Here is a 16,815-nt window from a genome sequence, read left to right on the forward strand (position 1 = left end):
AACATTCAAGAAAAGACTCAAGACGTGGCTGTTCACGCAGGCCTTTCCTAACTCCAACATTACTTAACCTCCTCCAATCAACATTCTTCGCTAGTAATAGCATTAATAGCCACCTCTTATAATGTTATTATATATATATATATAATTATCTGATCTTCATTTTCCTTCTTACTCCTAGTTATTGATTCCCTGTTACATGTAACTGCTTTTCTGCACCATTGTTCAAATTGTAAAGTTTATTGCACCCCTGTTTCTTGTGAACCAGCATGATGGGACTACCGTCTTGAATGTTGGTATATAAAAAAAACTTAAATAAATAAATAAATAAATAAATAAATAAATACTAACTTTTGCCTGGTCAGGACGAAGAATCAGACAGTGAAATGCTAATAAAAGGGGTGCTTAGGGATGAGAAGGCTATAGCAGATAAATTAAATTAATTCTTTGCTTTGGTATTTACGGAGAAGATTGTTGGGGAGATACCCATACTGGAAGCATTATTTGATGGTAATGATTCAGAGGAACTAAAGCAAATCACTTTGAAAATGGAAGCAGTGATAGAGCAAATCAACAAACTAAAGAGTAAAAAATCAATAGAACTGGATATTATCCAACACAAATTAATAAAAGAACTCAAATATGACATTTCAGACTTTGTACTAGTAATTTGTAATCAATCGTTCAAAACAGCTGCAATACCTGAAGTCTGGAGGATGACTAATGTAAAGACAATTTTTAAAAAGGGTTCAAGGGGTGATCTCAGAAACTATGGACTAATAATTCTGATGTAGGTGCTAGGCAAAATTGTAGAAGCCATTCTTAAACACATGATTACTGGCCATATGGATAAGACATGACTTATTGTGGAGGAGAAAACATGGATAGAAAGGGAACTCTTGCCTTAACCAATCTATTGGATTTTTTTTGAAAGCGTTAATAAACACGTAGATGGGGTGAGCTGGTCAATATAATGTATCTGGATTTCCGAAAGACATTTGGTAAAGTCCCTCATGACAAACTCCTCAGGAAATTAAAGTCATGGGTTAGAAGTGACGTTCTGTTGTGGATTTGGAACTGGATAAAGATAGAAAACAGAGAGTAGGACTAAATGGTCGGATTTTGCTAATGGAGAACGGTAAATAGTGAGTGCCTCAGGGATCTGTACAGAGACCTGTGCTGTTTACCATATTTATAAATGACCTGGAAAAGGAGCAATGAGTGAGGTGAACAAATGTGCAGATGATAAATTATTCAAAGTTGTTAAAAAAAAAAGCAAGCAGACTGTGGGGAACTGCAAAGGGACCTGAGGGGATTGGGCATCTAAATGACAGATGAAATTTAATGTTGATAAATGCAAAGTGACATACATAGGAAACAAATACCCACACTGTAGGTACACACAATGCTGGGTTCCACCACCCAATAAAAGGATCTTGGAGTCATTGTGAACAAAGAGATGTCTAAATATCTAAACCAGCAAATTTAAAGACTTATTTGGCTAAATTTTAGTCGGGGAATTCTGGGGAGGAGATTATTTAGCCACATACGTTAAATGGCTAACTGATATTTGGAGTTAGCTGGTTACAGTAACTTATGCGGCTAACTCTGGTCGTGCCACTGACCTGTCCTAAATTAGCCGGAGAAACACATTTGGGTAACTTTAAAATATCCGGGTAAGTTTATCCGGCTAACTAGCCAAGGAGCTCAGTGGCCGAATATTGCCCCCAATATGTTGAAATCATCAGCGTAGTGTGCAGTGGCAAACAGAATTGATTCAGAATGGAATGGAAAATAAAACAGAGAAAATCATAATACCTCTGTACGAATTGGGTATATTTCTGGGTGCCCCACCTCAAACAAAAGAAAGCTGAAGTAGAAAGGGTACAGGGAAGAGCCACAAAACTGATAAAAGGGAGGTTAAACAGGTCACGGCTCTTCAGCTTGGAGAAGAACTGACCGAGTGGGGATATCAGAGTTTTATAAAATTTGATTTGATTTGGATTCTGCCTTTCATTGCATTCAGGAATGAGTGGGGTACAACAGGTAATCAGGGAACGGTTATTTACCCCTTCACATTTAACTAAGGCTAAGGGATGCTTCATGAAACCAAGTAAGGTCAATACAAAGGGGCGGATTTTAACAGGTTTACACGCGTATGTCCCGGGGCTTGAGAAAAAGGGGCAGGGCTGGAGCCTCCAGACACAGCGGCCATTTGCCGCTGTGCCTGGGATCGCGGGCACGCCGTCGTCCAGCGCACGCAACCTACGCCTGCCCGCAGGCAGGCGCAACTTATAAGATAAAGGTAAGGAGGGGGTTTAGGTAGGGCTGGGGGGCGGGTTAGGTAGGGGAAGGGAGGGGAAGGTGGGTGGGGGGGGGGCGGAGGAAGGCTGCGCGGCTCGGCACGAGCAAGTTGCACAATTGTGCACCCCCTTGTGCGCGCCGAACCTGGATTTTATAACATGCGTGCGGCTGCGAGCGCATGTTATAAAATCGGGCGTACATTTGTGCGCGCCGGGTTGCGTGCACAAATGTACGCCCATGCATACCTCTTAAAATTTGGCCCAAAATGTATATATATATGCACCTCTGATCATTTTGATGATGTTCATGAAACTAACAGGCAGCAGATTTAAAATAAAGCTAATAAAGTAGTTTAGCACGCAATATACAATCAAGTTGTGGAGTTTGTTGCTGAAGGATCTAGCATGGAATGGTTTAAAAGGGGAAAAGTCCATAAACAATTATTAGCCATGGGGAAGTCACCAATTATCCACAGCAGTGAGTAGTAGGAAATGGAGCTACTCTTTGGGTTTCACCGAATTCTTGTGACCCAGATAGAGCACGGACAGAGGCAGCATGCTGGGTTTGGTGAACCTTTGATCTGACCTTTATTTAAAGACCGTTTTTATTGACTCATAGAACACAAAACTATACGCAGCTAACAGAACCAAAATAGCCTCAAAATACAGTCAAATGACCCAGAATTTTGAAGTATTTAACCCATGTACAGAAATAGCACCCCCACAAACCATACACACCCACTCACTCACACCCACTCATCCCACACTAGTACACTGGCCCAACAAGAGTAACCCAAACCATGATAACGCAGATAGAAAGAATCAGTTATCCCACCTTCTCAAGGCTAGATGGAGTCCTCAACACATAAGTAGCAGCTTGTCCCACAAGGCAAAATAACCTTTTAGAAAAACAGTGAAGATTTCTGAATTGCCAACCGTTTCCGAATTAATTCCAGCTGTGCAGTCACCTTTCCACCGAGTGAAGGATGGGATGCCCTCAGATTTCCAACTCAGCACAATAACTTTCTTTGCAAGGACAGCCATAGCAAGAAGACGTCGACCCCTCTGAGGTTATACATATTGTTTGTCCCAGAAACAAAATACACAGATTCCCCAGACCATGTGACATTGCAACCCAACAGTTTATCTAAATAAGACATAACATTGCCCCAGAAGATGAAATTTAGGGCAACCCGTAAACATTTGACAAAGAGTTCCAGGAGCAATTTTACATTTCAAACAGGAATCAGAATCCCACAGTTTCATCAAAACACCGCTTTCCCTAGTGATATATGTTCTATGCAATATCTTAAACTGGATTTCCCTCATGGATGCAGCAGTATAATCAAATATCATAAAATGCCCCAATCATATCTGAAAAAATGACAAAGGTTTTATTGTCAATGAATTTTCCTTAAACATTGTTACATGCAACAAGTCATATTTAAAAACACTCACATCTCAACTAGGACACTAGTTTCGACGACCATATGTCATCTTCTTCAGGGGATGAACGCAACCCTTAAAAACTCATACAACAAAAAATACACTAATACTGATGATTCAAATAGCACCTAATACATTTAAATCCAAAATCTTTATTAGTTTTCGATTTCTAAAAATAAAAAAAGAAGAAAAGAAAAGAAAAACATTTTTTATATATTAATGTAATACTCAAAAACAAATACTCAAAAATAACAGTCAAATGGCGACTCTACAAACATACCTACCTCTATTATACTTGCCTGTACTCCATCGACAGCATTACTACAAATGAGTGCTTATATTGAAAATGATGTCATACGTGGATACGTTAACAAACATCACTTTATCATATTTTTATGAGTATACCGAGAGGTATATTTGCTGCTTTCCCAGAATAACGACGCTATCTTGGAACATTATTTCAGCGTTTCTATATTAAAATCTAATAAGAATACCACCTCACTTTTCCCAAAGATAGCATCTACACAAAACATATAACTTCCTACCCTGCGACTCAAGTATGTACCTAAAAGGACCATTTTTACTGTTTTATGCAAACGTTAATCTCAAAAAGAATAAAGAAAAATGCCTGACGGTTCAAATCTGCAAATAGTATTAAATGAAACAAAATTAAATAGAGAAAACCTTAATTTTAAACTATTTAGATATCCAAGAATACTACTTACTTCCATCTTAAACTACCATCGCCATTCACTTCCCAAAAACGCTACACATGCATGATACATACATATATGGAAACACAATGCTTAGGAAATGTACCCTTCCTCTTCTTATTGGTTGAAAAAGCCATCAATCAAAATAATTTTGCATAATTTAACCAATCCACGCTCTTCTTTGATAGCGTACTCTCTTTCCTCTACAATGTTAAGTTATTAATGGCAGTGGGATGTCAAGCAACTACACCTCCTGGAATGAACACAAAGTCCCAGAAAAAAAACACTGGAAGAGGGACCATCGTGTCTGTCTAGGATTTATTTATTTATTTATTTATTTATTTGTTTGTTTATTTATTTATTTATTTAAAGTCTTTTTTATACCGAAGTATAGCAAAACATGCCTTCACTCCGGTTTACAGAATAACAACTTTGTTATTCTGTAATTCTGTTATTCAGCAAGCACAACAGAATTTGTTGTGCTTGCTGAAGGTACTCCAAATTCTTGTGGTCAGTGTACATTGTGGTCCAATGTTTGGCCCCATCTAGGAGATGACGCCATTCCTGCAGCATCAATTTCACCTCAAGGAGTTCATGAACCCTAGTCGAGTAATTTCACTCTATTAGGGAGACCTTTCTGGAGAAGAAGGAACACTGCAGAAGGCTCTCTTGATCACTGTGTTGATTGAGGATGGTCCCTACCTCAAGGATAGAGGCATCTACCTCCAGAATGAAGGGGCAACTGGATCTGAGTGTTGTAGGCAAGGTCCTTGAGAGTGAGGTAATCAAATCTGCAAATGATACAAAATTGTTCAGAGTAGTTAAATCACAAGCAGATTGTGATAAATTGTAGGAAGACCTTGTAAGACTGGAATATTGGGCATTGAAATGGCAGATGAAATTTAATGTGGATAAGTGCAAGGTGATGCATATAGGGAAAAATAAACCATGCTATAGTTACACAATGTTAGGTTCCATATTAGGTGCTACCACCCAAGAAAGAGATCTAGGCGTCATAGTGGATAACACATTGAAATAGTTGGTTCAGTGTGTTGCGGCAGTCAAAAAAGCAAACAGAATGTTGGGAATTATTAGGAAGGGAATGGTGAATAAAATGGAAAATGTCATAATGCCTCTGTATCGCTCCATGGTAAGACCCCACCTTGAATACTGTGTACAATTCTGGTCACCGCATCTCAAAAAAGATATAGTTGCGATGGAGAAGGTATAGAGAAGGGCGACCAAAATGATAAGGGGAATGGAACAGCTCCCCTATGAGGTTTGGACTTTTCAGCTTGGAGAAGAGACGGTTGAGGGGGGATATGATAGAGGTGTTTAAAATCATGAGAAGTCTAGAACGGTAGATGTGAATCTGTTATTTAGTCTTTCAGATAATAGAAAGACTAGGGGGCACTCCATGAAGTTAGCATGTGGCACATTTAAAACTAATCGGAGAAAGTTCTTCTTCACACAAAGCACAATTAAACTCTGGAATTTGTTGCCAGAGAACGTCAGTTAGTATAGTTGTGTTTAAAAAAGGATTGGACAAGTTCTTGGAGGAGAAGTCCATTACCTGCTATTAATTAAGTTGACTTAGAAAATAGCCACTGCCATTACTAGCAATGGTAACATGAAATAGACTTAGTTTATGGGTACTTGCCATTTTCTTATGGCCTGGATTGGCCACTGTTGGAAACAGGATGCTGGGCTTGATGGACCCTTGGTCTGACCCAGTATGGCATGTTCTTATGGCTTGCTTGAGAACCTGGAAGGCATTGATGGCTTCTGTAAACTTTTTCTGATCAAGGTTGTGAGTGGCGCTGCGAGGGTGGAATGAACTGGTGATAGTACTTAGCAAATCTTAGAAAACACTGTAGCACCTGAAGGCAGACCGGCTGTGGCCAGTCCAGGATTGCTTTCTGCTTTGCAGGATCCATAAGGAAGATGGCCCGAGAAATGATGTAACCCAGAAAAGGAAGCTGTTGTTGCTCAAAGAGACATTTCTCAAGCTTTGTGTATAGATGATGATCTTGTAGTCACTGTAGCACATGCTTAACATGTTCCTGGTGCAGAGTCAGGGATTGAGAATAGATGAGTATGCCAAAGAAGACCACAACATAGGAGTATAAGAGATCTAAAAAAATCTCATTTACCAGATTTTGAAATACTGCTAGGGCGTTGCAGAGTCTGAATGGCACGACAAGGTATTCATAATGCCCGTCTCAAGTATTGAATGTGGTCTTCCACTCGTCACCCTCCCTATGCTCCCCGTAGATCAACCTTGGTGCCTTAAAGAGCTCTAAGATGAGCAGTAGTGGATACTTGTTCTTTTTTGTGAAGGCATTGAGGTCCTTGAAATTGATGCAGGGCCTGAGGGTGCCATCCTTCTTGCCCACGAGGAAAAAAAATGCTCCAGCAGGGGAAGAAGATGTCAAATAAAGCCCTTTGCCAAGTTTTCCTTGATATACAGACCCATAGCTTCGGTCTCTGGTACAGATAACAGGTAAACCCTACCCCACAGGGGTACCTTGTCTGAAAGAAGATCAATACCACAGTCAGAGGAGCAAAGCAGAGGCAGGGTTTCAGCCCACTCTTTTGAGAAGACATCAGAAAAATCAGCATACTGTGGCAGGAGCCCCAAATAGTGGTAGCCAGGGTCAAATGGCAGGTGGAAGAATGGGTGTGAGACAGGTAGCGAAACAGGAAGAACCCCAGTGTGCCAGTTGATACCTGACAACCCTAGAAAAACTAGATTCATTGTTTTATTATTTATTTTTTATTTAGCAGGTTTTCTAGACAGTCGTTTAGTAATGGTTTGGGGAGGAGGCCAGTCTGTAGCATGAAGGGGTACTGTAATCTTTGTAAGCCAGCCTGGAAGGGGTCGCCAAATACCGAGGAGATAGCTATGGGGTGTTCTTGGATAGTGGTAGAAATCTGGTGCTTACAAATCAGAGCTTGTTCAATTAAATTTTCTCCAGCTCCAAAATCCAGGAAAGACTCAATATCAAGCAGAGAATGTTCTATGAAAATGAAGACAGGAAGTAGAAATTGTGGGGAGATGGTCTGGCCTAAGGTTGCCTCCTCAATCAACACTAGGCATGGGAGTTTCCCCGACTTCTCAGGGCAGGTTTTCACAGCTAGCACAGTATTGACAGAGGCCCAACTACCTTCTCTGGAGCTTTTCCTCTGCGGAGAGCTTAGCTTGGCCCAACTGCATGGGCTCTTCTGGAATTTTGGGCTTTGGCGAAGACCTCTGGGTCGAGGGAGGCTGGAAACTGGAGTGCCTGTACTACTGACTGGCAGGGAGCTTTATTCTGAGCTCTTTCATGGAAGTGACGATCAATGCAACCAGCCAGTGAGATTTATTTATTTTTATTTATTATTTTTTATATATCACCATTCGATCTGAGATATCACATCGGTTTACATTCAGGTACTGTAGGTATTTCCCTATCCCCAGGGGGCTTACAATCTACGTTTTGTACCTGAGGCAATGGAGGGTAAAGTGACTTGCCCAAGGTCACAAGGAGCAACAGCCAACTCCTGGTCTCCGGGTTCATAGCCCACTGCTCTAACCACTAGGCTATTCCTCCTCCATAAGTCATACAAGGAGTTGGGAACTTCTTGGCCGTCCAATTCGTCTTTGATTCTGCTCAAAAGGCCTTGCCAGAAGATGGCAATGAGACTGTCTTCTCCCCTGTGCAGTTAGAAGGCAAAAGTACTGAAATCTACAACATATTCCCTGAGAGTCCCTGCCAAATCCATAGTAGGTCAGCGGCTAAGTTCTTCGAAGACTAGCCAAAACTGCTGGAGGAAATCCGGGAGACTCTGGAGCAGAGGGTCATCATGCTCCCAAATGGGAGAGGTCCAGGCTAGCGCAGTAGCACCTAGCAGCGAGAGGATGTAAGTCATCTTGGACTGATCGGTGGGAAAGAGACTGGACTGCAGCTCAAAATACACGTGGCATTGATTGATGAAGTTGCAGCATTCTTTGGGATCCCCCAGCTAGCAGTGTGGTGGTGGTGGACACTGAGGAACCAGTCAAGGTGGAGACAGGGCAGGGAGGAGGAGCCGGTACCAGAGTCAGAGCATCCATATGGATCGTGAGTCTTTAAACCATAGCAGCTACCTGGTTCAGAATCCCCTGCAGTTATTGGATGCACTGGGCCAGACCTGGTATAGCCTGGAGTGAGGTCAGGTCTGCTGGGTCCATGGCCTCAGCAATCTGTAAGATCTGTGGACCCTTGCTGCTATGGTGAGATTGGCTCAGCCTATAGAGTAGGCCCCGTAGGCCCTCATTGACAACTGGTGGGGCTACGCTAGGAAGAGACTGGCTAGGAGCTTCACCTATGCCAATCCCTTTCCCCTTGGATTGAGTCCTCGGCTCCTGGGGGCCAGCAAGTCTGAGGTGATGGTTTCTATGGCAATAGTGTAGATGTCAATCCAGGGCCAGGCTAGGGTCGGAGACAAGTTGCAAATGAAAGTGGTCAATGTCCAGGCAAGGCTCACGTCCAGAAGTTAGTCTAAGGGAAGGTAAGATGAGTTGGAGAGGCAGCCTGGGCTGGAGAAACAAAGCAAGGCAGGGCTGGAGAGACGACGCAGGAATGCAGACATGAGCAGCAACACACAGTACATACATGCTTTTGATGTAGAAGAGCTGTTTCTGAGACAAAGAGGAAGCGTTCAAGGAACCCTTTTATAGGGCAGCTGTAGGTAACATCAAGAGCACAGTGGCCTTTTCCCGCTGTGGCCCCTTTAAATGTTGCCATGATGGGTGCATGCACACCTAAGAAAAGCTGATGGTGATGGTTTCATGCCATGCAGGCAGAGGCGGCAGCTACTGTGAGGGAGGGGCTCGGGCACTGGTGTTTTCGGGGTTGGTATGGTGGCTTGTGGGAATGTCCCACAAGCCTCCAAATATAACAAGGATTTATATGCATAAGCAGCCCTTACCTGCAGAAATGGGCTTTTGAAAATTGCTACGATATATGCTACTTTTACATGCATTAAAGCCTTTGAAAATGCACTCCTTTATATTTTTCCTTGCACACATTAGAGGAAGAATGATTAATTTTAGCATATAATTTTAGGTAGTCAAACTTTGCAAGCTATTAGGAGAATGTGTGTGGGTGCTGCCTGTCTTAATGGAATTCAGAGTGTCTTTGTTATAAGAGGAGACCTTTGCATTATTTGTATGCAGTTATACTACAACAGTCAGGTCCTTGCCATGTATTTTATTGATTAAGATCCTTTTTTTTTTATACAATTAAGGAAAGTACTGAACAGTTCCATAAAGGGATAAGATCAGGAATGAAGTTGCTAAGAAAGAAAGCCTAAAATGACTGAGATCTCAGAGAAGATGAGAAAAGACGTCGGGTGTGGTTTGAGCACGTGGAAAGAACAGACAGACGTTTCATTGGCAGAAAAATGCTGGAAAAGAGACGTTGAGGGGAAAAGAACTAGAGAAAGTCCATAAAAGATGTGGATCAATGCTGTTGCTCACCAAGATTGGGCAAGAGAACCACCTTTGATTGGGTGGCCAGGACAATCGACACCCCCGCCCCCCTTCCCCATGCATTGGAAACATGTGTAGGAGAAGAAGACTGCACAGTGACAAGGAGATCTAAGATCCAAGATGCATGCTCTCTCCTAAGCTGACACTCAGTCATAAAACCCTGTATTCTTTCCCCTTGCCAGCTGCTTACTCTCACCTCGTGCAGAGATGAATGTCATAAGATACAAGTATTTAAACAAATTTAAATCAGAAATTGGCAGGAGGGTTATTGTCAAACAATTGCAAATGTGGTGAGCCATTGTGCTGTGGCATGGTTGATGCAGCATAGTAGGTGAACCTTCTAGGTCCACACTGACAGCCAGGACTGAGCTGGGACTTCACCTATACTAGCCCCTTCCCTCGCAGGTTGAGCTTTTGGGTTCCAGGGGCTGGCAGGTTCTTAGGCGAGTGTCCCTGTGGGCAATCAGGAAGAGAATGTCCAAAGGCAGGCTGAGGTCAGGGCAAGAGCAGGCAAGTCAGAGGTCAGTACCAGGCGGCTGGCAAGAGAGTAGTCCAGGTCTGTAGCGTTTTTTTATCTGCTTATTTCTTGAATCAGTTGGCTGCCGATGTCAGAAGCTGATGTGTTCTTTGCCATTATTCCTTGAGATCGTTGTTGGGTTTGTGGAATATTGTGGACTCCTGGTCGAAGTGGTGCTGGCTCCTCCCACGGGGAGAGGCCCCGTGGGGAACCACAATGATTGGCTAGACTCTTTAGTAAGCAGACACTGAGGAAAGAAAGCTTCATTATAGAAACATAGAAACATAGAAATGACGGCAGAAGAAGACCAAACGGCCCATCCAGTCTGCCCAGCAAGCTTCACATTTTTTTCTCATACTTATCTGTTTCTCTTAGCTCTTTGGTTCTATTTCTCTTCCACCCCCACCATTAATGTAGAGAGCAGTGATGGAGCTGCAACCAAGTGAAATATCAAGCTTGATTAGTTAGGGGTAGTAGGGGTAGTAACCGCCGCAATAAGCAAGCTACACCCATGTTTATTTGTTTTACCCAGACTGTGTTATTCAGCCCTTATTGGTTGTTTTTCTTCTCCCCTGCCGTTGAAGCAGGGAGCTACCGGTATGCTGGATATGCGTGTAGTATCAGTTTTTCTTCTCCCCTGCCGTTGAAGCAGGGAGCTATGCTGGATATGCGTGTAGTATCAGTTTTTCTTCTCCCCTGCTGTTGAAGCAGAGAGCTATGCTGGATATGCGTGAAGTATCAGTTTTTCTTCTCCCCTGCGGTTGAAGCAGGATATGCATTGAAAGTGAAGTATCAGGCTTATTTGGTTTGGGGTAGTAACCGCCGTAACAAGCCAGCTACTCCCCGCTTTGTGAGTGCGAATCCTTTTTTCTTCTCCCCTGCCGTTGAAGCAGAGAGCTATGCTGGATATGCGTGAAGTATTAGTTTTTCTTCTCCCCTGCCGTTGAAGCAGAGAGCTATGCTGGATATGCGTGAAGTATCAGTTTTTCTTCTCCCCTGCCGTTGAAGCAGAGAGCTATGCGTGAAGTATCAGTTTTTCTTCTCCCCTGCCGTTGAAGCAGAGAGCTATGCTGGATATGCATTGAAAGTGAAGTATCAGGCTTATTTGGTTTGGGGTAGTAACCGCCTTAACAAGCCAGCTACTCCCCACTTTGTGAGTGCGAATCCTTTTTTCCACATTTCCTCTTGCTGTTGTAGCTTAGAGTGATGTTGGAGTCACAGTAACCATGTGTATGTTTATTGAATAAGGGTATTATCTCCAGGCAGTAGCCGTCATTCTGGCGAGCCACCCACTCTTTATTGACGGCCTCTTGATTTTATGGATCCACAGTGTTTATCCCACGCCCCTTTGAAGTCCTTCACAGTTCTGGTCTTCACCACTTCCTTCGGAAGGGCATTCCAGGCATCCACCACCCTCTCCGTGAAGAAATACTTCCTGACATTGGTTCTGAATCTTCCTCCCTGGAGCTTCAAATCGTGACCCCTGGTTCTGCTGATTTTTTTCCTATGGAAAAGGTTTGTCGTTGTCATTGGATCATTAAAACCTTTCAAGTATCTGAAAGTCTGTATCATATCACCTCTGCTCCTCCTTTCCTCCAGGGTGTACATATTTAGATTCTTCAATCTCTCCTCATAAGTCATTTGATGAAGACCTTCCACCTTTTTGGTCACCCTTCTCTGGACCGCCTCCATCTTGTCTCTGTCTCTTCGGAGATACGGTCTCCAGAACTGAACACAATACTCCAGGTGAGGTCTCACCAAGGACCTGTACAAGGGGAATCACTTCCCTTTTCTTACTCGATATTCCTCTCTCTATGCAGCCCAGCATTCTTCTGGCTTTAGCTATCGCCTTGTCACATTGTTTCGCCGACTTCAGATCATTAGACACCATCACCCCAAGGTCTCTCTCCTGCTCCGTGCACATCAGCCTTTCTCCCCCCATCGAATACAGTTCATTCGGATTTCCACTCCCCATATGCATGACTTTGCACTTCTTGGCATTGAATGTCAGCTGCCATGTCTTCGACCACTCTTCCATCTTCCTTAAATCCCGTCTCATTCTCTCCACTCCTTCCGGCGTGTCCACTCTGTTGCAGATCTTAGTGTCATCCGCAAAAAGACATACCTTACCTTCTATCCCTTCCGCAATGTCGCTCACAAAGATATTGAAAAGGACCGGTCCCAACACCGATCCCTGCGGTACACCGCTTAAAACCGCTCTCTCTTCAGAGAGAGTTCCATTTACCATCACACATTGTCTTCTGTCCGTCAACCAGTTTGCAATCCAGGCCACCACCTCGGCACTCACTCCTAAGCTTCTCATTTTATTCACCAGTCTCCTGTGCGGGACAGTGTCAAAAGCTTTGCTGAAATCCAAGTAGATGACATCGAGTGCTCTTCCTCGATCCAATTCCTTGGTTACCCAGTCAAAAAAGTCAATCAGATTTGTCTGACAGGATCTTCCAATGGTGAATCCATGCTGCCTCTGGTCCAGCAATTCTCCCGACTGTAGATAGTTCACTATTCTCTCTTTCAACAGTGACTCCATTACTTTTCCCACCACTGAAGTGAGGCTAACCGGTCTGTAGTTACCAGCCTCTTCTCTGTTCCCACTCTTGTGAAGCGGGACCACCACCGCTCTCCTCCAATCATTCGGCACCACTCCCGTTTCTAGGGATCTATTGAATAGGTCACACAGCGGACCTGCCAGCACATCTCTGAGCTCCCTCAGTATTCTGGGATGAACTTCATCAGGCCCCATGGCTTTGTCCACTTTCAGTTTCACCAGCTCTTCCCATACATTTTCTACTGTAAATGGAGTTACATCTACTCCATTCCCCTCCAGTTTCTTGTTAACTAGTGTCGGTCCTTCTCCAGGGTCCTCTTTAGTGAACACAGAACTGAAGTATTCATTTAATATTTCTGCCATTTCTTCGTCTCTCTCCACGCATTGATCCTTTCCACCTTTCAATTTCACTATACCATTTTGAACTTTTCTCTTTTCACTGATATATCTGAAAAATGTTTTGTTACCACTCTTTACCTCTTTGGCAATCCTCTCTTCCGCTTGACTTTTTGCCATCTTGATTAATTTCTTCGTCTCCCTCAGTTCTACCAGATATTCTTCTTTGTGTTCCTCTTTTTGGGATCTTTTATATTTCTTGAATGCTGTTCTTTTAGCCTTTATTTTGTCAGCCACCTCCTTTGAGAACCAGATAGGTTTCATTTTTCTTTTGCTTTTCTTTACTTTTCTAACATATAGATTAGTTGCCTTGGTGATTGCTCCTTTTAGATTGGTCCACTGTTGATCCACATCTCTCTCGTTTTCCCAGCCTTTTAGTTCTTCCTCCAGGTACTTCCCCATTTCATCAAAGTCTGTGTTTTTGAACATCAAAACTTGGGTTTTTGTGCTTCTTTTCCGTGTCCTTTTTGTGATATTAAACCATACCGTTTGATGATCACTGGTGCTGAGGTGGGCACCCACCTGGACGTCTGAGACATTATCTCCATTAGTGAGCACTAAGTCGAGTATAGCTCCTTCTCTCGTGGGTTCCATTACCATTTGTTTGAATAAAGCTACTTGCAGGGCATCTACTATTTCTCTACTATTTTTAGATTCTGCAGATGGGATTCTCCAGTCTACATCTGGCATATTAAAGTCTCCAACGATCACCACTTCTCCTTTCTTTGCTATCCTTTGGATGTCTTCAATCAGATCTCTGTCCAGCTCTTCCTTTTGGTTTGGAGGCCTGTAAACCACTCCAATAAAAATGGATGCCCCATCTTTTTTTAAGTCTGCCCATAGTGCTTCTTCTTTGCCCCATCTTCCTTGCAGCTCAGATGCTTGGATACTGTTTCTGACATATAGAGCCACTCCTCCCCCATTCCTATCCTCTCTGTCCTTCCTGCTATTGATGAGTTTGAATCTTGCCCAAGGAATGAGCAGTGCTGTAGTTCAGCAATATCACAGTACAGCTCAGGCAGTCTCTGTAGATGATGGTCTCACCCAGATGTAGCAAAGGTCCGGTAGTGTTCCGCAGCGTGGGATAGGCCGTGAACCTGAAGGGTGGAATGAGGAGAGCTGGAGTGTAGAGATACTCACAGAGCTCTGCTCGGCGCTAGTGCAGATACACTCTGGAGGAGCCAGAAAACCTTGTGCTTGCATGTGAGGGCCTCGTGGTTACCCGGGCCTGCTCTGAAACCTGGCAGTAAGAAGCTTCATTTCCGCCAGTAAAACAGCTTTTCACTAGCAGATAGGGAAGTTTTGAAAACTACCTGCCCTCTGTGCTGGTAAAAGGGCACATGTAGGAGGCTGATGACGTCAGCGGAGCGAGTGGCCGCCTGATCCACGGCTCCCGACTGAACCGGTGGGAATCGCAATAATCGGCAGCCATCCAGCGCTCATTTTTCACGAGCAACCCAGCGAAATTCACAACAGCACTCAGCCCATGTCGAGCCGCAAAAAAGGAATCGACTTCCAAAAATTCTCGTATCAAAAAACGGATCGGGAGCAGCGGGTCGAAAAATCCAAGATGGCGGCCGCAACTGCAACGGAGCTCTCGGAGGAGGAGGAAGAATGCAACGAGGCAGCCGACTCGGCCATCCCTAATCGGGGTGAGTTCAAAACGTGGTTTAGAGAACTGAGACATGACTTGCAGGCGTTTAAGTCGGAAATTCGGGAGGTGGTGGGAGAGCTCCGGGAGGAGGTCAGCGATATGGGCCGGAGGATTTTTGAGTACGAGACGCTCACCGAAGCCCAGGCAGAAGCAGTAAAAACTTTAGCTGCTGATAATAAAAATATCTCCCAGGATCTTAAGCTACTCTCTCTGAAAGTTGAGGACCTGGAAAATAGGAGCCGCAGAATGAACCTGCGATTCCGCGGCATCCCGGACACCCCAGAATATGCGGACTGTGCTCAGATTATCTCTAAACTCTGCATTGATATCCTGCAAAAGCAGGAATCTCCGGGGGGCGAAGGATCAGTCATACCCCACATTGTGAAAATTGAGCGGGCTCATCGGGCCCTGGGTCCCCGAATAGCGAACAGAGTGAAGGACATTATTGTCTGCTTTCATGAATATGCAGTGAAAGACCGGGTGATGATGGCAGCGCGAAAGCAGGGAACCATTATGCTGGATGGGAACGAGGTACAGATTTTTGCGGACATTTCTCCTATAACGCTAAAACGGCGTGCCGAATTGCGACCCATCACGGAGTTATTGATGAAGGAAAATATCCGGTACCGCTGGCTGTTCCCTTTTGGGCTCAGCTTTTCCAGCCAAGGCCGGACCTATAAGGCCCAGTCTCTGAGGGAAGCAGCTGGCTGTCTGAAGGAAGCGGGGCTCAGTGTTCCAGATCTCCCTTCTCCGCCGTCCCCTGCGGCCCTGCAGAGGGAGGAACCGAGATGGCAGAGGATGGGAAAGGGAGGAAAAAGACTGCGTCGCACCCCAACACCGGATCCGGTACAGCCGGTAGTTGATACTACTTGATGGGTTTGACGGATCCAGCAATTTCTTCAGTTCCTGTTTTCTGCAACCTGGATGGCTGCGTTGTTGAAAGTGGTTAATTTGTTTTTGTTGATTCCCACCGGACGGGACAGCGGGCGTTCTGCTGTGCCATGCCTCTATTTGTAGGGCCGTGTGCCCATCGACTGTGGTCGAGAGGGGGGGGACGGGGGGGAGGGGGTTTTCAAAACTTGCAGGACCATGTGGGTTACGCTTTTCGGTATCCAATCTCTACTTTGGGCCTGGTTCCTCATCTGAGGCCTTGGATTTGGCACCATTCCCCGGCTGAGTGGAGTAGCCAGTGTCTTCATTACTTTACCCCGCCATGACGAAGTTTCGGCTATTTTCTTTGAATGTGAAAGGGTTAAATTCTCCACGAAAGCGCAAACTGTTATTCAAAGACTTGCAACGGGGGCAGGTGGCGGTGGCCATGGTGCAAGAAACTCACCTCAAGAGACGGTTTGAGCATCTGATGCGCTCGCCACACTACCCTCAACAGTTCTGGGCAGCGAGCTCCAAGCTCTCACGATATGCAGGGGTGGGAATTATGTTTCACAAAGACTTTGCTTTTGAACTGCTCAAATGTGTTGCTGATCCCGAGGGGCGATTTATTTTGCTTAATATTTTAGTAGCAGGGGAAAAATACACGTTGGTCAATGTGTACGCTCCTAACACTGGTCAAGCAGTTTTTTTTACTAAATTGTTTAGGACTGTTCAGAATCACCTAGAGGGCCATCTTTTACTGGTAGGCGATTGTAACATTTTACTCAACCCCAAGATGGATTCATCTGCGGGAAGAGGATCTATTCCCAAGAAGGAT

The sequence above is a fragment of the Rhinatrema bivittatum genome, chromosome 4 (genome assembly GCF_901001135.1).
Source record: "Rhinatrema bivittatum chromosome 4, aRhiBiv1.1, whole genome shotgun sequence".
Lineage (NCBI taxonomy): Eukaryota > Metazoa > Chordata > Amphibia > Gymnophiona > Rhinatrematidae > Rhinatrema > Rhinatrema bivittatum.